Genomic DNA, 24,079 nt, shown 5'->3' with positions numbered 1-24,079 from the left:
GCTCAGAAGGCACCTGTATGTGAAGCCTTCCAAAAGAACAGCCATAAGTTTTACTAGACGTGACAGACCTTATAAAAGTTAAATAATGTCACACTTTATAAGCATTTCAGTTAATACAGCTGAACACATGGAGGGCACCGAGGATGCTATTTAATTTTTTCCATATGTGAGTTTAACAACATGCCAAAGTTGCAGTCTCAGATTGCTAATTTTCCAGCATGTGGTAGCCATTTAGGTGCATTTTTAAAAACACTTACCAAATTACAGGGTAGAGTTTCAGAGGCAGCAGCTCGGAGCAGGTTTTGGGTGCTGGGTGTCCCTGTGGCTCAGTCCTGGGTCCCAAGAAGAAGCAATAAATCTCGACAGCATTTTTATGACAGCGCCCACTGGTTTTCACAGGAATGAAATGCGAGTTTGGAAACCATGTGCTAATGTACTTCTAAAACCAGATTTGATCACTGCAGCTCCGTCCAATTCTGACCTATGGAAGTATATGCCAGCATGTAAGATTTAACTCTTTCAGAATGTCTATGGATTCAAAGAAATTCGTATCGGCAAATCTGAAAGTGAGCTGAACCCAGAATCTTAACTGCTTGCTCTTGCAAAGTGACATCAAATATGTCATTTAACCTCTTCTTTGCTTGTGGATATTTATATCTTTTATCAGGACAATAATATTTGCCTTCATTTTCTTTTTAAACTTATTTTTAAAGAACTTAATGTTTTTACTTTTTTTTAGAGAGAGGGGAAAGGAGAGAGAAAGAGAGGGAAAGAATACTCATGTGTGAAAGATACACGGTTGCTTCTTACACATCCCCAACTGGGGACCTGGCCCACAACCCAGGCATGTGACCTGACTGGCGATTGAATTGGGAACATTTTGGTTCACAAGCCAGCACTCAATCCACTGAGCCACACCAGCCAGGGCTGCCTTCATTTTCATATCACACAAAAAAGAGCAGTTAGAGAGTGAAGTTAGAGCAAGAACACCTCCCAATACCTACTGAAGTCTGCCTTCTACAACCACAAACAGTGAACTTGGGTCTTCTATTGCAGGAAAGGACACAGGTCTGTTCATTCATTCTTGTCTTATTCTAAAACAGCTTTGAGTAACTGAATCAATGTCATGAAGAAATTCTTATAAAGCGACAGAACCCCATGCCAGGCTGTGTGGGTCAGTAAGTGAAGACACAAGTCATTTACCACCAGCAACACCATCTAATGCAATTAATGCACGTGAAAGTGCTCTGAAAACATTAAGGCTCTAGCCAAATGTTAGTAATTACTATTAATCCAGTGAGACCAACCAGAAAGCTGGAACCACCAGCCAGAGCCCGTATCTGGATTCTATGGTCAGAAACAAGGATACAGCTCCGTGCGCCTATTTGATGATGCATGTCTATCTGACCCAGAAGAAAAACTACCTTTGCAAAATCATTAACTCCTAGAGAAACATATTATACCTCCCAGAACCAATTATAGTCAATTCCCCTGCATTCAAATGGTTTGGGACCAAATCTATTTCACACATAACTGAATACTCCAGACAACTTACCCAGGAAAACTCAAAATATATACGTGAGCTTCTTTGCAGAGCCTCTCTGTGGGACCTCAGAACACAGCGTGAGCAGCAAGCATAGCAGTCCAATCTCTGGGCTTGCAACATTAGTGGGAGCAGCCATGTGGGGGGGGGGGGTTGTCCAGTGAGAAGGACCGCCTGCCAGGGCTCCGAAATGATCTTTGACGTCCCTCTGCCAACAAGTGTGTAATGGAGTCAAAAGTCATACACATCCCCACTCAAGGGAAGAAAATGTAGATCCTCATTTTCTTTCTCTCAAACCTTGTCCACCTTAAATAAAATTTGGAGTGAAAGGCATTCTAAATCCAGTTTTACCCCACCCAAAATTGCCCTCCTAGCAGATGGCCCGCCCAGATCTTTGTTGGGGATACCAGGGTTCCTTGAAGAAATGGCTGATTTCAGGGCTGGAGCGAGGTGGATACAGGATGGACCTGGGACATCTTGTTGTGCCAAAAAAGAAAGTGCTTTTTAAAATGCTGGGGCAGCACAAGGACACAGGAGGTCCCTGTGGTCCACATCCGGGATAATTTCAACATCAAAGTAAGTAAGGGCAGTTAACGAATGGCAGGCCATTGACACCACGTGCCTCTAAAGGAATAATAACGGATAAACAGATCAGTGGGAAGGAAAGAGGGCTCTTGCTTCTAGAGGAATGCTGAATGGTGGTTGGTAAACAGGAGGGGAGCAGTGAACCTAGAAAACCATCATTTTGCAGCCATCATAGTAAGTTTTAGTCCAGACGGGAACTCATCCATAAATACCAAATCTCAGGAAAAGTTTCCATGATCAGGAGTACATTGGTGTGGTTTCTCCAGACAGCTTCTAAGTTGCAAAGGGGAGAAAAGCAGTATAGGGAATAAACTGAAAAATGCCTTGACCAGGTGACCACAATTAATACCGACTGAAGGGCAGATGGCACGTGAACTTGCAGAGAACACGAACCACTTCTGGCCTGAAGTGCATCACCTAAATGGAGCCATGAGAAGCCATCAGACAAACCCACACAAGAAACATGATCTTTTTGTAAAAGAGGCTATTCTTCAAACTGTCGGTGTGATAACAGGCAAACATAGCTGTGGGAATGTCCCAGATTAAAGGAGACGAAAGAGACATGACCACCTGTCCCCTAAATTAGATCACGTACTACAAGCAGAGAAAGGACTATGAAAGACATTATGGGGTCCGTTGAAAATATTAAAATTTGGACAGTGGATGAGATAAAATTATTGTAGCAACATTTACTATAGTAAAGTTGATAACTGCGTCATATTTAAGAGAATATGGGAGACAAAAGTAATATGCAAATTTTCTACTGCAGAAAAGGTTGCCCCCCCAACCCCAGTGTTATTTACAGGCGAACGGTATAGAAAATAGAAAAGAAGAGAACATCCTCATGCTGTGGAAATACAAACTGAAGATTTTAAGGCCATGATGAATGCAATTTATTCTCAAGTAGTGTAGAACAAAAATATGATTAAATTACATATACACGCAGAGAAAAGGAAAGAAAAAAGAGATCAAACAATAAAGGTAATAGAACAAAATATTAACAATGGTTAATCTGGGTAAAGGGAATACAAGGGCCCCGTGCACTGTTCTCATTTCTCATAACATTTCTGTAAAACTATGTTCAAATAAAATGTTTTTAAAACTCTTCTCGTTTCCTTATGTGTATTATATACCTTGGCAGCTTTATTATGACCTACACTTTATGAAAAAATCACACTGGGCTATGAATAAGTAAATAAACTTCACAATGTTTTTAAATAAATTTTTAATAGTTCATTTTTATTGTATTTTTTTCATTGCCATTTCCCCCTCTATACCTCCAAAAAGGCAAGAAAGTTAAAGGGGGACTCCAGCATTTGAGAAAAATCACAGATTTACATCTAAAACCAGGAACCCTGATCTGATCAGAAAAGTAAAGCTGAAACATAATATCAGAAGAAGATAAAATATACAGATGCAGAATTAACACAAAGCATAAATGTATAAACAGCTCTTGGGCAAGGCCTGCATTTCTTTGCCATGTGGATTAGAACATGAAAGCACTATATTCTTGCTTAAATGATCGAGGTCCCCTTAAAAGTCTGTGACAAAAATCTCACGAGACTTTTTCAGGTAACAGTCAGCATTCACCCCGTGTCTCTTTCACAACCAAAGTCCTCCTCCAAGGGCTGACAAAGCACCTCTCTCGGAGCAGCAATCTTCTCGCTTACAGCAGGACCCCCGAGAGCCCTCTGGCACCATCCCAGCCCACTTCAATCGCTCTGCAGATTCAGCTCCCTGCAAGCCTGTGAACGGCGGAGAGACAGAATCCTTACCTAGTGAGATAGCATCCAACTTGATGTATTCTAACACTCAGGGCCACCCCCAGCCTGCAAGGGCCCTTCTGGGACTAGAAGAAGACACCCTTGGGGCAGGAGCAATCCTGCAGCACCCTTCAGGGTCCTGTCTGTTGCTGGGCTCAGCTGGGTGGTTTTCCAGCTCTGCAAGATACCAGTTCCCAGGAGTCAGGGCTGGAACGTCCAAAGTGGCTCACCCAAACGGGCGGACGGGTGCCGGCTACTGGCTGTGAGCTCACTGGGGGCATCTGGCAGAGCATTTAGATTATTTTCCACCTGATGTCTCCATGCAACTTGGGCTTTTCACAATATTTCCAAGAGTGACGGTCTCGAGAGCAAACATTGTAAGAGGAAGAAAGCAGAGGCCTCTTGAGGCCTGGACTTAGAAGTCCCAGGAGGATGTTTTTACCGCAGCCAATGGGTCAAAGCTGTCACAGGGGCAGTGTGGGGTCAGGGGAGGGGGTCTGTGTTCTGCCTCTGGATGTGAGAGCAGCAAGCACGTGCAGAGAAAGGAGGGGCACTGGGGACCGTCTCAGGGGACGGCCACCACACAGCACAGCTGGGACTTCATGGTCCACCCACACCAGTTCCTGGGGTTCTCTCGTGAGTTCCCTGTGGAATCAGGTCTGGTCCAAATTGTCCTATCACCTCATTTTCCTGACGATCCTGAGATGCTGCTTCCCCAAGCCCCAAAAAGGAGTTATGGTCTACTTACTCACACTTAAATACATATATTTCTTTTAAATTCCTTCCTGAGAACTGGTCTCTGAATTGACCACCTTTAGACATTATGATTGTCTGAGCGCCATTCTTCACTTTCCGCTAAGCTCCTCTCATCCGCTGGTCCTTATAAATTAGCCTGTCAAAAACTAGACGGCACAAGTTCATGACCATCACATAAATCCCGCCTTCAATTACAAAGTTATACTTCAAAGGCAGGCATCACTAGTAAATAGTACAATTTCATGACATAGAAACTACTTTTTGCCAGTTTAAAAAAAAAAACCTCACTAGTAACACTTTAGAGCTGGGCTTAACTTTTTATAAACATACCAACAGGGAGGCAGAAAAGGAGGAAAAGATGTTTCTGATCTGTGTTCAACCTATTCCCACTGGGAGTGAATCACTTTTTCATATTTACAAGAGTTTTCCTGTAAATGCATGGCACCGCCTTTGAGTAACGGTTGCCTCATAAATAGCACTACCTTCCTGCATTTCTTACTACTGAGGGACAAAACCCTCAGCAAACAGACTCAGACGGTAGCCACTCTCAGCATGAATCCGCGAGGACACAGCTCGGAGCAAGGTCGGAATTGCATTAGTGGGGCAGGGACCCCTTGGATGGAGCAACCTTCTCTTCCACTGGAGGAAAACCAGCCCTCACCACAGTCATGGCGACCACCAAGAGCGCTTGGATACGCAGAGAGAAATTTGATGTCCCCGCTGCTACTTGAAGCAACATCTGCTTTTCACCAGCAGACTCTACAAGATGTAAAAGATGATTTCAAAATTCCGGAGTGGAGGGGTGATAAAAACTACAAAGAGATTTTCTTACACAGAGAACAACTGTAAAAGAGTTACAGGAAAAAGAAAAGAAGAAATATATATCTATATATGCTTGAAGTTAGAAGACATCTGTAAAAGTATCATTAACATATTCCTATAATGATTTCCAACCACATAACTGGACATTATGTATGTTGCTATGTACTCTGTCTTGCTTAATCCTCATATGTTCCACTCTCTTTGGAAGAAGTCTGATTTTGTGTACTACTTTTATTTTTAAAGCATCTTTACATTTTACTCACGCAGCCCTGAGAGGACATCAGGACAGAGATTCCTCCCATTTTACGAAGGAGAAAGTCAAAAGCAAAAGTCTCTTAGGATCAGGTCTCTAAAATGAGTTGATGTTGGAACCTTCCCTTAAATGACCAAACGTAAGCAATTTCAGTGAAAGAATGAATTTACACACATGCTGAGGTTGCTTTTTCACTATGTGTTCTTACATACTCAAAACAGAATGCAAAAGATATACTGGAACAAATTAAACAGGTTTGCCTCACGTGGACAATGGAAATTAGACTACCTACTATGTTGAAAGAACAGTATTCCATTTAAAGAGAAAGTTGCTCTGGCTGGTGTGGCTCTGTAGACTGAGCACAGGACTGCAAACCAAAGGGTCGCTGGTTCAATTCCCAGTCAGGGCACATGCCTGGGTTGTGGGCCCGGTCCCCAGTAGGGGGCGTGCAGGAGGCAACCACATATTGATGTTTCACTCCCTCTCTTTCTCCTTCCCTTCCCCTCTCTCTAAAAATAAATAAATAAAATCTTTAAAAATAAAATAAATAAAAAGAACAGTATATTTTAACATAAATATAATAATGTCTGAAAAGTACAAGGTGTCGTCACTGCCATTAAAACCCTTTTGTGAGATCAAATGTCTTACCAGGCAACAAGGAAGAACTCGCTGCCCACTTTGCAGTGATACCCACAGTTCCATTTAGTGGTGGGATTAAGTGGAGTAACAATCACTTATTGTATTAAAAATCCTGGTGTCGCAATCTGGATAAAATGTTTTTAGAGGCGGATAACGTGCTTTTCATTTCTAAATTAATCTCTACCAAGACCCAGAGCCCCTGGGGTGTGCAACTTGCATTTACACAAATGGGCTAGGACAGCTGCCACCCAGCAGGACAAAGTCAGGCAGGGAGGAGGAAAGGGGTCTGAGATCGTCATCACGGTGCCAGATTGATTGTTAATCTTGCCAAAATCAAGGCCATCTGAATACACCAGCAGGATCCAGAGCTGCTTAAAAACATGTCCTCCCTGAAAACACCCTCTCTGGCCGTCAAGGTGGAAGTGAATTCATCCAGTTCGTGCTGCTGCAGCCACACAGGGTGAAAACAGCCAACACTCCTTGCGTTCATCTACCTGCTTTTCACAAACTTCCCTTTTTTGTGTTTTCAAGCCCAACTTCCACATCCTCTGCATAGGCATTTTATTTTTATTTTATTTTTTTTACTACATAAGGGTTTACTCAAAGTATACAGAATACATAGTAATCTTAGACTCTCAGGATACCAAGTTAATTTTCTCTTGGTTGAAGCCTATCCAACATTTCTGGATGAAGCATCAAGTTACTGCTGTACCATTTTAATTTTAAAAGGACTGGTCCAGTTGAACTTTCTCTATTTTTAACTCCTCCTCTTCATTTACTATACTGGCAGCACCATCATTATGTATATTATCTAGAATGTCTTTGTTAAATCCATCTGACTCCTCGTTTTGACCCTCACCTATTTTAACATCTTCGACTGTCTGTGCCCTTTACATTTTACTTGTTCCTCTAGAAGCAGAGAAGTAACTTTGCAACAAGTAGTAAAACTCTGAGAATAAACTGGAAGAAATGTTTTGGATACAATGCTGGAAACAATTAAAGCAAATTGCTCTGGTATAAATCCAGGCCTGTACCAGCTCTGTCTCATACATCACAGAGTAGATGGTCGGAGAAGTTGATGGGATATTGATTCCAGCAGGAAAATAAGGGGCTATAAAACAAAAGATGATTAACATGAAATCGTTGAGTGAAGCAAAGTCTTAATATACTTGGGGTTGTTAAATAAAACAGAGAGAGCTGGGTAAAAGAACTAGGCTCTCAGATCACTGATACGGGAACCCCTTTCCATTATATATTAAAATTCTCCTGTGTGTTTTTACTTTCCTGTATATTATCAATCCATATTCACCCAGTGAGAAACATCTGAAATTAACATGTGGGGGAAAGTAACCAAATCTGGGACACGTCATCAATCAGAGAGACAGCAACTCAGAAAGTAATGGCAATCAGGGCCTTAAAAATGTATAAATACTGTCAGACTATAAAGCTTTATTTCTTTCATTTCCAAAATCTCACTAATGTTTTGCTCCTCTACTGCGTGCAACTATTTTTTAATAAATGTGGCTGCAATGCAGTTTTACAGGTTGATTTGTTGCTTAAAATATGCAGTAGTCAACAGATAATATTTCTAAAATATTCTTCGTGTAAATTTCCAGGGCCACGTATCATTTTGGTCAAAGTCACTCTACAAAGGAAACATACTCCTCATTCCCCCCACCCCTCCAGACACACACCACCACCTCCTCAATTCCTGCTATGATGTTACCGAAGAAGCTTCCTTTGTGCAGAAAACCAGGCATTGCTGGAGTATTACTGTTTCAAGCCTTTCTGAATCAGAGTCAGTGCTATTAAGATATTAACTAGAGAGTTTTCCTCATCCAATCAACCTCTGGGATCGGTAGATTAAAGCAACCTTAACTCTCCACGTGACAGCTTTCAAAACTGGAAATGCTGATCTCATTTGAACAAGTTTATGTTCCCACTGATGAAAAGACTTTTTTCCAGAAGACCTCAAAAGGCCTGCAGTACATTTGGATAAAAAGTAAAACGAGGCTCACACTGATGATCTGGCTTCAGTAGAGCTTTGACTGAACCACCAATAAAGGTAAAAACACCCTTATAAAGTTTCTAACCATTTTCATGCTACCCAAAATGTCAATGACTGAAAACATTGAGATCAGCAAGAGTTGATGAAAAGACTAACTGTACGAGGTGGATAGACTCATGCACTCAGTATTATTTGCCCCAAGATTTCTTTTTGGCTCAACCCACCGGAGTTTTCCCTTGGCTGCTGAGACATGAAACATCACACCCAAGTCTCATTCTTATACGCAGCCCCTCTGATTTAATTTAGGGCTGCCAAATAGAGCAAATAAAGATATGGGAAGCCTAGATAAATTTGAGTTTCCAAAACCAAGGGATAACATTTTAGTATAGATATGTCTTATGCCATATTTGGCACATACTTATAATTTAAAAATTATTTGTTGTTTACCTGAAATTCAGATTTAACTAGTTGCCCTTTTTTTTCATCTGGCAACCTTATTCTAGTTCTACTCCCCTGAGAGCTACATTGTATTTTAGGAACAGAATCCCTCATTAAAGGGAATAAGACAGCTGTGAGGGAGAGAAAAGCCACCAAGGTCCCAATCTGTGAATGAGAGAAACGCACCTTCACAGAATGAAAGCCCTTTGTAACCTTGTAAAGTGTAATACCCGTATTTCTCAATGGGTCGTGGCAGGCCAGGAGGAAGAATTATCCCCATCAAGGAGTGGTTTGAAACCACGGGACACATATTATGTGGTACTTCCCCAGTTTTATTTTCATCTTAGAGGCCATGGTCATAAGCAAAAGCTCTGGACTAAGCCTGACCTAAGTTTGAACCCCGGCTCTGCCACTTACTAGCTGATTGATCCTAGACCAGACACTTAACCTCCCTAAGCTTCCTCTTCTTCATACATAAAACGAAAGTGACGACACCTACCCCATGTGGCAAAGAGGCATGTCCTCTTTTTGCAGCACTTAAACAGTGCCTGACACACAGCAAGCCCTTGCTAACTGAACGTTATGATTCCGATAGTGTGCGACTTGTTTGTGCTGTCCCCACTGACCAAAGAGAGAGCTCCCGGGAAATAACAGCCACAAGAGACCTCCTGCCCTGGGTTATCTGTGAACGGGGTTTGCACAGGTGGGAAGAGCCAGCTGCCACGTGTTATCTGCAGAATTTCTGGCTCTGCATGACCTCTGAATCTGAAGAAAGCCCAGAGCCCAAGGAAAGTCAAGTTCGTCCCGGAGCCGTGTCTCCTTCCTGTGCTTCCTATCCTTTCAGAAGCAATCTGGTCTGAAGTCCTCCCCCGCTCCCAGGGACAGAAGCAATGAATCTGTCTGGTTTCCAGGTACAGCTCTCTTCCTGTAATTTCATTCTAGAATTTGCTCTGGGTATCAGAAATAAGTACTTCTATACAACATCCCTGCAGATTCTAAAATGGTTCCCTGCCATCTAGCTCTGATGTTGAGAGTCAACATTCCTCATGCCCAATCTATCTGTTTCTTTTCTTCCACATAAATAGAACAGCAGAGTTGGCCCAACCCCCTCTCCAGCACGGCAAAGGGGCTGTGTGATTGGAAGGAGGATCATGGTATTGCTCCCAGGCAGTTTCTGCGGTGGCCTCACTAATCATACACCCGAGAGCTTGCGTTGCATTTGCAGGCTGATTGCCTCGTTAGAGGAAATAGGACAGCTGCTTCCCTGAAAGAAATGATGGGAAAGCCCGATTTGCGAGATGGGTTTCATTTCAAAGCCTGTGGCTTACGGGCAACAAGGAGTTAGAGAAACAACTTTTAACACAATTTCAAACTCGCCCTAATTGTGGACCCTCTTAAGAATGTCTGCCTCTCTAGCCTGCTTAAGGAAGCAAAGGACTTCTTGTCAAAGTCTCTGCTCCCTACAGAACGGCAGATGCTAGCTCGGCCAGTGAGGACACAGGCTGTGGGTGTTTGCTCCCAGACACCCAGACACCACGGCGCTATTTTGTACTTGATCACTTTTAAACCTTTGGTAAACATTAAGAATTACACCACTGAATAACAGGCAGATAAGTATACAGTCTCTTGAGAGTTCTTACAGAAAGAGAAAATTGATTTCCTAGAACTGAGTATTCTGTTTTTTTCAAAAGCGTTCCCATCTGCCAGATGAATTCCCAGAGAACACCCGTCATGGACCAGATGGGCATCCTTGGTGTACGTTACATTCCTGAGATGCTCTTTCAGACAACCGGCTTTCCCCTGGTGCTCAGGCAGAGAAGAAGATAAGTCACAGCATAGTGGAGGAGTCACCTAAGTCATACCCCTTGAACGTGCCCCCTCAACAGGGAAGCGGGAAGAACTAAGGATGATAGCAATTCTTTTCCCCTCACTTCTGTCCTCTTGTTTTCCTCATTGTGTCCGGCAGCCCAGCTCCTGTCCGGGAGACGAACACACCACTCCTTCAAGTACATACAGAAGGAAGTGGATACTAATAATTCTACCAGTGTTTTAATGGTCAATTTCAAATTTCGTTATCTTCAAATTTTGAGAGCAAAGTTTTCCAGTACAAAAACGATTTCAGAATGCCGGGCCATCAGCAGTCACATGCTGAGCTCCTAGTACTGGCCAGGCCGGGCGCTGGGCAGGAGTCCTGTGCTCTGAACAAGGGATCGGAGGTCCTGTTCCCACGGGGCATGGAGTTGATATGTCTGTGTTCAGACCGTCCACAAACTGCACAAACAAATAAAACTACATGCAGTTTGATTTTTATGCAAATGGATTCAAAAACGCTCATCATTTCAGAATATTTTTGTTACTTCCTTGTATTTAGTGTATCATGCCTTTTGGATCAATACCAGAAATTTAAAAGAACACTCTTCACCAGGGATGAGTAGCACACCATCCTAAATGATAGAGTTTTTAAGGTGGCTCACCAAATATTCTATCACTAGGCCTCCTAGTCACAGACTGCCCCTGAAATCAGCTATGAAAGCAAGCAGAGATGACATGAGCAACAGTCCTTAATCCCTCTGCTCAGAAATACAGGCCTGGGAAAAAGAAGTAAAAGATGGTAAAATCTCCAGGAAGAAGGCACCCATCTACAACAGACTTGTTAAAATATAGACTTAGGATTGCTTCAAGGGGCTTTATGAGCCAGCTCAAAGCTGTAAACCGTAGGCATGGCACAGACATCTAACATAGCTGACTGCGATCACACGACAGCCCGTTTTTTGGGTCCTGCATTTGATGGTGTTAAAGAAAAACATATATACTCCTCCAAGGAGGACGTTATCTGGAAGATAGATGCTTCAGAACCTCCTCCTAGCTGCCTCCCTCGCAAAGCAAATTGGTCCATGCCGTTTCCCAGCCTTCAGCACTGCAGATGACTCAAAGCAAGGAGACCCTCAAAGCAAGGGTCTGAATCTCAGTGATGACCACGCTGCACCAGCAGATCAAAACGCAGTGAGCTGGGTCCCCATAGTTAGCCCAGGAGGCTAAATATTCCTAAAATATGGAACCTGAGAATTAACACATTGACTTTTGGTTTTGGTCCACATTAACAACATTCGATCATTTGTTCAGAGGATACTCAACCCCCTAGCATGTTCTGGTCACTGTTCTGGGCTCCAGAAACAATCCCCAACAATGCCCAAGTGCTCAAGATCCCTGCCCTGCCAGGTGCACGAGTTACGGTAAGAGCCGGAATGGCAAAGTATGACAAACGGATAGATCCAAGCAAGCGGTGGGCCAGAAATACAGCGGCTCAGTATGGAGCCTGATTAAACCCCTGATTAAACAATGAGCAGTTGCTGGGTGCATCCATTCGTTGTTCACGTATTACTGAGTGCTGACTAGGTAACCGCATCATAGATGCTGCGCTCTGCAGACAGCAGGAAGGCCTCCCTGAAAAGCCTGAAACCTCTTAGCTTGCAAACCCAGTGCCCCGCCCCCGCTGCACAAAGGTGTCTCTCGGGCTTTCCCAACATTTGGCCTCCATTAGCTGCCTCCAGTCACTCACCCCCCAGCACTCACATACCCTGCCACCTGCAAATCAGAAAAACGTTGTTCTCACTCAGCCCCCCTCAACCAGTTCAAAACCATATGCATCTGTCTCCAACATCAGCCACAATCAAATCGCTAAACAGGCAACATGGATTGTGCTTCCTTATGTTTCCCCTTATCCACCAGCCTGCCCGGCTCCTCCTCCTCACTCCCCCCACGCCGCTGCCCTGGTTCTGCAGGTCTGCAGCCCAAGCTCTCACCTTTTTTTTTAAACCTCTTTTCCTCACTCATTTCCGTTCTTCCTTTCAATCTCTCAGAAACCTGAGCAAGGTAACAGGTAGTTAAATGAGGTGAGATTAAGGAATTAGGCTTCACCTTCAGTTCCCATGTTTGCATTTGCCGTGTACATTCTTGGCAAGCACACCTTACACAGGGTTGCACAGGTGTGGCCCAGTTGAGCGCACCGTGGGCAAGGACAACTTCCTGTGAGGATGAGGAGAGAAAGTGATGCGGGCAGAGGAAGTAAGTAGGTTAGCAGGCCAGGCACCCGCCCTGGCTAGAAGCAGGCAGTTCGGGCCTGGACCTCTGCTCCCTGCTCACTGCTTTGGCCTGTCTAACCTCTTTGTGCTCACTTTCTGCTCTGTGAAGTGAGAAGAACACCTCACTCAGAGGGTTGTTACAAACAGTATTAAATGAGCTGGGGTGTGTGTGTGTGTGTGTGTGTGTGTGTGTGTGTGTGTGTGTGTGTGTGTGTGTACGAAATTTAAAACAATGCCTGGAACATAGGAAGAATGCAACAAATGTCAGCTATTTTATATTCCTATCAGCAAGACGGGCGGTATAATTAGATCTGGTGCAAAATGATAATGCAGGGCTCCTTGTTCAAAAACGATCAAGATTTTCAAGACCTCCACAGCAAGCCTTTAAGTCAAGTGCAGGGCCCTCCTACACATGGGGTCCTGTGCAAGCGTGCACGTCACATGTCTGCAAAGTCACCCTGACGATCAGGTCTGGGGCAGAACCACGTTCCTGCCCCTTACATCTAGGAACTTCCGCAGGTAATTATTGAGAAAAAGTGATGGAAACCCATCTGTTGTTTGTGTCTGGGAGAGGGGGTGCTGGCAAGAAAAATAGCTAATACTTATCCAAAAATGCAAATGAAATGCACTAATACCAAAAAAAAAATTCCCAGTGTAGGTTTTTCAAACTTGTACAAGTTTGTGATGGTAGAACCGAGGTCGAAAATAACACCTCCCGGTAGTCATCGGAGATGTTCTTCAGTGCTAAATTCTTACAGTAAGTCCACGATGGTCGTTCGCTATCGGCTCCTGCCAACAAAAGCTTTAGCTAAATAAAAGGAATATTGGAATAATGGAGTATAAAAAGTTTGGATTTCTTCTGAGATTAAAAATAAAGTTGCAGCTCTTTAAATTCACTTCTTTTTAGAGCTATATCCAAAATTATCCTCCAATTTTGTGGTTTAAATTGCCTGTCAAACCATAAGAAAATAGAACCCAGAGCCGGAGCTGTATAAACCAGTTTTACTTTCACATGCAATTATAGTTTTTTAATCTTTCCGATGAGTTCATTTTCGACATCTTTTTATTTTATCACTTGTAATCGATGCATAGCAATTTACTATACAAATGATATCAGGTGCCTTTGTTTATTTTGAAGATCTAAATTATGGTGAAATACAAGTCTACAGTCAATATAAATGGCACCAGCTATCCAATCCTAGGCCCCTGTCCGTAAATCATCACGCAACGGTCTCTGTCTCAAGGTTGAATCAGTGTTACTAGTCAACCTGGTTTAGCACCAGCTCACAAAATCTTCATAAATCCTACTACCTTTTCCGTTTTCTTCCACTTCACATCTCAGTGAGAACACATTCATTTTCCAAACTCATCATTTCCACACTGTTCATTTTCAACCTTAATTTCCTGGCCAATCTATTTATTCAGATGCCTTCTTGGGAGACGGTATTTGTCTGAATACACTGCATTAGAGCCTGAAATCTTTCTAGAGCTCTTCTCATCAACCATACAGCCTCCGAGAAAAGGTTAATATATCCTCATATGTTCTTGACCTCCAAGTCTCGCCCTATTCCATGAGTTTAAAATCAGGTAACTTCAAATCACTTGAACTACGGCTCTGTGCTGTGGCTCCCACCTGTTCTGGCTGAAAATGATAGTGCCCTCTCTATTCCCAGGCCTAAGGAAATAAAAAGTGGCATATTTAAGTTTTCAATAAACCTTTTACAATTTCTAAAAGTACACTTTAAAAAACCTACCTCTGGGAGAAAATTATTGAAAATTTAATTTTGAAATAAACTTTTAGTACAACTAGTTCATAAATGTAATGTCTTATGATCCTGGAAAATCCTCTTAGCAAGCTAATTTTCTTAACAGACTATTTTGATTGATAATAGAAGGGACACACACATTGAACTTCTTGGGCACTGTTCTCTTGGATGTAAAAAAAAGCAATAATTAGGAGATGATTTTGAAATTTCCCTGAGTATGCTGCAATTTCCTCGATTTTTTTTATGTAACTTTAAATGGCGGGTCAGCAACAGGACTCGGAGACCTGCCCTGCAATCACACATCCGTCCCCTGACCCTTTGTGCAGTGGCATCGCAATGGCTGTGGGAGGGTTTGCACCCCTGAACTCCAGGCCGCAGCTGAAAGCAAAGTGAACAGTGGCCTGCGGCCCTGCAGTGAGGAACACGTGACTTGCAGGAACAGAGGGCACAGGAGGGACCCAGGCGTGAGAAGGTCACTCCTGGGCTCTCCACCGTGGACTCCACATTCCTGAATCTGACCTGACCCCTGCAGCAGAAAGGCCATCTCTAGAGAACAAGACACAACGTGATCACACCTGCCTGCCTGGAAGGGGTTCTTCAAATGAGTGCTTCCCACTACCATACACACAGGGGCCACATCTATTAGTAAACTGTGGACACAAACCAGCTAAAGGTAGATCGATGCCTTTTTTAAATCTTTCAATAGCACATTTTCATGGTACAACACAAACCATTGTCATCATTTCTACAATAAAAGCAACCATCAGTTGTGCACGATTCAAGTTCACACCTTAATAACATTCCTGGAATTTGGAAAACAGGTAACACAGTTAAGCCTACATACCCCCAAGTTTAAGTCCATATATGATATTCATTAAGGACTCAATCAAGGGGGTATAGCAAAGCAAAATTTTCAAATATGGTGATCCCATGTATTTGCTTCACTTCTCCAACGCTGTTCCCAGTTTACTTCCCGCCTAAGCCTGGCTGGAGGGGCTTGTCCCTAAATGGAGCCCCTGGGGCTGAACAGAGAAGTTGCTCCTCAGTCCCATCCTCTCAGAATCCCTTGGGTCTTGGGACCACCCTTATTTGTGATGTATTTTGACATACGGAACTGTGCCCTCCATAATGTGACTGTCTCAGGACACAAGTACAAAGAAGATGCACAGGAACTACACACATTTAAAAGGTTAATTCACAGCCTGCTCTGAGGATCAGTAAGCTGACCTTCTGCCAAAGCCAGGCCGGTGGAGAATTCAGCCATGTGGACCTCACACCCACATTCTCAAGAGAATTTTAAGAACTGTCATCCAGAAAATCCTGGGTGGTCTTATATACTACTTGTAATTAAGCATAAAAATGACAAGTTTATATTAATTTGTTTAAGAAAAGGCATATTTTATAATATCTCCAGTGTTTCTGCTATCTTGATATAAACAGAGAACTGAGTTTGAACATTGAATCAATTTAGTTTAAACAACTAGATAGTACCTAATATAAGCAACTAGTGAAAAATACTGACTGCACTAATACATGGCATTTTAAATATATTTCAAAATGTGCTTTTGTTCATTCAATAATATTTACAGCATACCCATCACTGTGCTGGTAGCTAGAAAAAAATCAAGAAGAGTAAAATGGATATGGTTACTGCCTGACGGAGTCTAATGGGCAAAATGGACATTTAAAAAATGACACAAATAACCTACCTATGATAGTCACAATTTATGATAAATGCTAAGGGGGGAAATTGCATTAGGAAATATAACCAAGAGACCTAATTCAGATGGCTGATGGGGGAAAGTATTATGGACGAGGTCCTCAAGGAGTGGCATTTTACCAGACGTGAAGGATGAATAGTAGCTATCCAAGCAAAACATGAGCGAAAGAGTTTTCCCGGCAGAAAGATCAGTTTACACAAAATCCCTGAGTCAGACAGGGGCTTGGCTTGCTCAAGGAGCCGTAATGAGGCCAGTGAAAGCAGAAGCCAAGCAAAGCCGGGAAAGCAAGGTGGGAAAGATCAAGAAGGCATAACTGGCCATGGTGAGGATCTTTTGTTTTATGCCGACTGTAGGAGGAAGAGTGCTTGCTCTGCAATGGTGGGCAGCTTGTTTCAAGCCTCAGGTGACTCGGAAAACCCTCATTTTCCATTCTCTCTGTTCTGCTGGACTAGTGTTCACAAGTCCCTCCATTCACCTGTGTAGTCGTTTCCTAGGTTGATCATAACGAAGCCCCATAAACTGGGCAGCTTAAAACAACAGAAATTTGTTGTCTCTCTGTGCTGGAGACCAAGAACCTGAAATCAGATGAGCAGCATGATTGGTTCATTCGTGGGCACTCAAGAAAAGAATCTGCAGTGGTTGTTACATTCTTGGCGTTCTTCGGCATCTGGCGGCCTAACCCCAACCATCCTCTGGCTTCTCCCTACGTGTCTTCTCCCTCCCTCTTCCAGGATGGTCTCATTTTACCTCGATCACATCTGCAAAGACCCTTTTTCCAGATAACACCAGAGTCGCGGGTACCAGGAAGGATGCAATTCAACCCACAACAGGAAGCTATTGCAGGATTTTTACCAGGGAAGTGTTATGATTACACTTGTGTTTTAACATCACGTTGCCTCTCGAGTGGAGAATGGATTGGAAAGAGGCTCCAGGGGAGGGAGTGTTAACTAAGAGAATATTGTGTGTTTCGGTTTCTATAATGCAGTAAAATAAGTGCTCTGAAAAAGTCTCATCATTTGAAACCTACAGAAATACTAAAAAACATATATTTAAAATTATTTTACTATCTGACTGAGCTAGAAAAAATAACATAATTAACTTTTAAATCACTGTGGGCATCTGTGATCGGGCATTTGTGTCAACCTCTGGGCCTAGCAGTGCCTGATGCCAACCCAGAGAAGGCGTTAAAATGAAGAAACAATTAAAGGCAGGGTCCACAAAGTTAATTTTACCAACATGCCCATCCACTGACAAAGAGAGATGACAGAAATGTCATTCTAGGCATGGACTCGGAGTGAAAAAAATAAATGGTGTTTCCCGTGACGATTACCACAGGACTGGCATGCTCCAAAGTTTGAGTTTTAAATGCTACCATATACTGGATGCAAGGAAGCTCAACAGGAAACTATTTTAAATGGCCCTGAGGTGGTTCAACCTTGCAATGCCCAACAAACACAAACACATATTCTCTGCAGAAGGGTGAACCCTTAACATAAATGCTGCAGGATTCATGCACCTAAAGCCCAGGCGTTTAAGCATGGGCTCAATCTAAAATATTAAAAAACTACATTTAAAAGTTAGCAGAAACAGTCAACAAAATTAAACTGCCAAGGACTTTCGGTGTTAGAAATATGGACTATACAATAAATATTTTTAATTATTCAAGAAAGAAAATTGAGTCATGGGATGAAGTACAATTTTTAAACTGCATTTATTTTTTTTTTTTTTTTTTTTTTTTTTTTTTGGGGTTTTTTGCCTTTGGGGGGGGTTGGGGGGGGCGCGGACCCACCCGGCGCCGGTCTGTGCCGAGATGGGATTGGTTTGGTGTTTTTCGGTCGCTCCACCCTTTCCTCGCCAGGGGCAAGCAGATTTTAAAAATGAAGATAATTTGGAAAAGACCCAAATAAAACCTCTCCAATGACAAACGTAATCACTAAAGTTAGAAATTTAGTGGTCAGATATAAACATTTACATGGAAATAAGGAAAAGACTTCTAAAGAGCTTATCCAGAATGAAGCTCAGAGACACAATGAAACATGAGAGGCGAAGTTACATGAAGAACAACATGCTAAGGTTTAACAAATGTCTGAGTTATGATCCAGAAGGGAAAATAGATGAGATAAAGTAAGCCAAACAGTCTCAAGCAGAATAGGTTTAAAAATAATAATAATAAAGAAATCCACATCTAGGCACATAGGGAAAATGCAGAACAGCAAAAAAAAAAAAAAAAAAAGGAGAGATCTTCACAGTAGCCAGCGAAAAAAGTTTACCCGCAACAGAATATCAGGTACACGGAAAACCTGTCTTTCAAGAGCAACAGCACATCCAGAGCTCAATAAAACACTATCCTCAAACTGCTGAAAGAAAACACTACCCATCTCAAGTGGTTTTCCCGGCCAAACCATCATTTAGTGATCAGGACAAAATAAATGCATTTTGAGCGAACAGACCACTGTTGAATACAATCAGACCCTCGCTAAAGGAATTGCTAAAGAAGACACAGCAGTGAGAAGCAAAATTCTAGGAAAAAAGTCTGGGATGGAGGAAGGGATGGTGAATAAAGAAATGGGTGAATATAAACAAACATTGCATATATAAAATGATGATGTAAGTACATGAGGAAAAAAGATGGAGTCCGAATAATGTATAAAATACTATGTAAGACAAGGAGGAGACTGATCAGAATTAGGATGGAGCATTGCTAGGGAAGAGAACAGAGATTAACTTTGGATTTTATACTTAAAAGCATCTGTGCAATGAATAGAAAAAGGGTTTATAATTTCAAAGCAGTATAGAGGAAAAGAGGAATTTTTAAACTCAAAATTTAGTCAAAAAAGAAAAAAAGGAGGGAAAAGAAACATAGAAAAACTAGAAAAAATATGAAACAAAATCACATGATGAAAATAAATTTTACTATAAATCATATAAAATATAAGGATTAAAATCATGAATATAAAACTAAAACTTTCTACTGGATTTTTAATTCAGCTGTAAGTTATTTGCAAGAGACATATTTGAAACAAACAATCCCCTTTCCTCTCTCCCCCAAAACACTAAATTAGGTGATAAAATGTAGGAAAGGGGGCGAGTCTGCCAAGTGCCTACTGTAACATAGATTCTCACGTAAATCATGTCTCGGGGTTAGATTCCACTGCCCTCACTACAGGAGGGGACCCAGGGTGCAGTGTGAGGGTAAGTGATGCCCTCAGGGTCACATTTGATACTGGCTTGCACAACAAGAGCTTTCAAACCAGGCTCTGTTAGCAAAGACCTGGCTCTGGGGGACATCAGGACAGCGCCACATGACACAAAAGCATTCTCATCTTTCAGGTGGGGAAGGTGGCCCTGGGCAAGTCCCGTGCAAATCAAGTAACAATAAAAAAAAAGTTTAAAAATATACATTTAAAAAAATTTTTAAAAACAAGTGAAAAGAAAGGAAAGGGAATCTCTACTAGTTTGTAACTGGTTCTCAGCCTATTGTGTCCAGATTCTCTGGGGCTATAAACTCACAGATGAAGGAATCCAGAAATCTTTAAACTGTAAATTCTTTTGTTGATTCTCCACTTATTTTTGTCTGGTCTTTACATAAGGAGTTCAAGGCGTTTGGTAAGAAATGGTGTAGCTCACTGGCTGGTGACTGAATGTAAACATTTTCCAGGAAAATTGAGAAGAAAGCAGCCGATGGGTTTCTACAGAGAACTCATCACCAAGGTAGAAAGGATACTCTGCATCCCCTTTTCCCATAGTGTCATTAAAGCACTAGCCTGTTACCTAAAAGTGCATAAGATCTACATAAATACCTATAACGGGGTGGCAGGAACAAAGGGGGAGGGGGAAGAACAGGAATAGCTCAACACGGCACACATCAGCTCAACACGGCACACATCAAAATCCATGATATGAAAAGCCACAATCAGTGATTGTCCATTTCAGTGGCCAATGCCTTGCATTTTTAAGAAGTTTTTATTTTAGGCAGAGAATACACATTATTAAAGTAATGTGCATTTTAATTCTTTAAAAGAACACTATGTATGGTTTGACCTGAATTTGTAAAATTTTATGTTTTGCCTGTCTCTCTAACTAGTTGGCTAGCTGTCCTTTGTTGTCTTTGAATGTGTGTGTGTGTGTGTGTGTGTGTGCTTTCAAGAACACACATGTTATAGTAGCTCATAGTGGATTGAGAACAGGCTGCAAACCAAAGGGTCACCGGTTTGATTCCCAGTCAGAGCACGTGCCTGGGTTGTGGGCCAGGTCCCCAGTAGGGGGCACGCAAGAGGCAACGACACATTGATGTTTCTCTCCCTCTCTTTCTCCTTTCCTTGCCCTCTCTCTAAATAGATAAAAATCTTTTTTAAAACAAGAAGTACATGGACATTTACTAAAAAGGCATCATTTGAAGTTTTGAGTTCCTGTGGCAGCATTGTTCACCTGAACTCAAAGGGGTAGGTTTATGGGATTATATTTTCTAACAACTTTATTCAACAATATGAATGCATATATTCCATGCTGAGCATCCAATTGAAACAAAAGGATCTAAACTAATCCAAGAGAAAAACTCTTGGCTCTTAACCAGAGATTGCCACAGCATATTTCTGTCCTCACTACACACCAGTGATGTCTATTAAAAGCCCCAAACTGAAGCGAACTCCACTCTTCATGTTGCTTTAATGATTGTGTCTTGAGGGCTTTTGCTATATACTTGCAACGTACTTTATTTTCAAAGCTAAATGACTGATTTATGAAGCAACACACATGTGTTTTTTGCTTCATAGAAAGCGACCAAAGCACATTTGGGTATTATTAAACTGAAAAGATAAAATACTGCACAGGTCTGAGGAATTAATTTTAAAATGTCTCTTTAAGATAAACAGTGTACCAACTATATCTTAAATGTCATCACTTTGGATGACCAGCTAGGCAGATTTTCAGACAACTGCATGGTGCAAAAGGAATTATTGTGGTCTGTCTGTCGAAAGCGATTATGTCCAAAGACAGAGCATCATCTCCACCCCCTGCGAGCAGCGGAGCTCCCACTGATAACAAGGGAGATCCACTCCACGTCATGCATAATTCTTCCAAGTATTTTCTCATCTTAAGATTGGCTCGAAAACGACCCATTACAGGGGGAAATAAAATCCTAGCCGTCACAAGTAAGAAAGGAGAAGCTGTCAACGTCCCATCCTTCAGACTGTGACTCAGAGCTGTTATTTGAGTCACATGCTGGTCTTATCAGAAATCTGCTTTCTTAGCTTTTCTTTACACATTCCAACCTATCTTCACATATTTGGAGTCTTTTGTGATGAAATAAGAACTCTCCAATATAAGCATAGGTCTTCTACCAGGCCTATGGCATTCAAACCTCAAATTAGGTTGGCACACACGTGACAAGTCTGAGAAAGGCTTCCAGCCCTGGCTGGCTGTCACCCGAGGTGGCACCGCAGATGGCACCTCTGCCAATTGGTGTTTCTCAGGAGGGTCAGTACTGCTACATCCAAGCCTTCCCAACCCTTGGCTGTGGCTTCTTCAAGAACTGTGGAGTCTGGCAACCTAGGACACAGAGTTCTTTCTGCTCCCTTCAGTGCTGAGGCTGGAAGCAGGTGAGGGCAGCTCATCACAGGATGAAGGAATTGAAAGACATCAGTGCAATTCACTGAGAACCTTTTCTCCCCAAGAAGAGGTCCTTGGAGGTCAAACTCCAACAAACTCACGTTCTATACATTTTCTCATTCTTTCATTCCACAAATATTTTCTGAGGGTTTACTGGGTACCAAACAGTATTCTAGGTGTTGGAATAAAATACCAAACAAAAAAAAAGGACAGAAATCTCTCTCCTCAGGGAGCCCACATTCCACATTTTATAAAGCCCCTACTGCCAAAGAGAGTAGGGGCTTTCATTCCTTCTTCCGTAGCATCTGGAGATATTGACTCCCCCTTTACTAAAGGTAGGGCCTGAGACAGGAAGTTAGGGCTCCTGGTTATAAACAATAGCTAACAACAAAGGTTATAACTGCTGAAATGTCCACTCCCTCCCCAAAGCTGAATTTCTTCAAGTCTTAGTAAACGTATAGCAGAACTTTTCTTAGAAAAACAAGTAATCAGAAGGTGGATAATCTGAACTGCTTGGAGCTAAGCGTAAACAATCTGATATTTATCTTACACTTAACTGTTTCTTAAAAGGAGTTACCCGTGTTCATTACCTTAGAGAAAGAAAAAAAACTGTCACAGATGTTAGGAAAGTAAGTATTGTATTGTAATAGAAAACCACAGAAATGTGAGGAATTGTTCTCAGAAAGACTTTAAATCCTCTCTCACCTCCCAGCACATGGGAGGCCTCAGGATCTTTAAAAATATCTGGGGGGGGGGATGGGTAGTATCTCTTAGCACCTTGACTCTCCCAGGAACTCAGGATAAAAGCTAGAGGCTAGGGCCTCGTCTTTCAGCAGTTTCTACTCATTCGTAGAAAACAGTGCTTTCTTTCTCGTGTAAAGAATAAGCCTCGTGCGCGCTGTGACTGAATTAACCTGGACATCTGATAAGGGCTGAAACCACAGAGGCAAATTGGAAAGAAAGAAAATTTTATTTTTATAAGTTTGATTTGAATATAAGCCTTAAGTTCATTTTCACCAAATGAACTTAACCAGAAATAGCAAGGGGGAATCAGTTTTGAGTGTTTTTCCTAATCACACGGCCCGGAGAATAACAATGGAGAAAATTTTATCATGGAGCTGAATCCCCCAAAAATCTAGAGAGAAAGATCCATGAAAACTAAGAATTACAATTTGTTCCAATTTTCCTTTTTTCACTCTCTTCTTTTTTTAATACATCTAGCTACCTATACAATGTATTTTATTTTCTCTCTAAAAGTGAGCCTTCCCTTTATACTAACAATAGTCCAAATATTTCTATTAGAAATTTTTTCCTCACATGCAATGTTTTGTGTTGACATAATGTTTTTTGTAGTCTGTAGACCTGAACAGGTCATTAAATCAAAATTTTAGATGACTAACTTGAGATAGCAAGAAGTCCTTCTTCAACACATAAAGCAAGAAGATTAAAATCCCTTCGCAACTTTAATCAAAGATACCAACATTCGAAAAACAAGGCTGATTGGGGAAGCAGCATAGATATTCAGTAACTTGTTCCTAACCCACAATCTGTGGGTCCTGATAGAGCCTCTGAGTCATTCACGGGTCCCCCAATAACTGAGATGTCATTTCTGATAACTCAGAGTCTAGAGGTTCATTCTCAAATGACACATCAAACCCTAGAGAACTCCCTGATTTCTGGACCTGGGCACAGAGCAGTAACTGAGCTCTAGGGAGCACAGAATTTGTTTGGGCACCCTCAGAGGACCAATGGGAGAAGAGCACAGCCTTCCTGCGTTAGAGGACTTGAGAGGTACTTCTCACCTCGAACTGTGAAGGAAGAACCCTCCCTGGAATGTCCAGAGCCAGGGCGCTCCCACGTTCTTTATCAACTCATCCTAGGACTTGGGGGGATGATGCCTTCTGCTCAGTGGCATCAGGGCTTCCTCCCACTAAGCAGCTCTCGCCCACGAGGATCCAGGGTCCCACATACCTGCAAAGACCTGGATGACCCCACCCCAGATTCTCTGACTTGGGCAGAGATGTAATGGGATGCAATTCTGGGACAGCTTCCCCCTCGCAGGCATTAGAAATAACCCGGAGGTTTATTTCTAATAA

The sequence above is a fragment of the Artibeus jamaicensis genome, unplaced genomic scaffold (genome assembly GCF_021234435.1).
Source record: "Artibeus jamaicensis isolate MK-2021 breed Jamaican fruit bat unplaced genomic scaffold, CSHL_Jam_final scaffold_833, whole genome shotgun sequence".
NCBI classification, from domain to species: domain Eukaryota; kingdom Metazoa; phylum Chordata; class Mammalia; order Chiroptera; family Phyllostomidae; genus Artibeus; species Artibeus jamaicensis.
The sequence above is the reverse complement of the archived record's forward strand: the minus strand, read 5'-3'. Positions refer to the sequence as shown.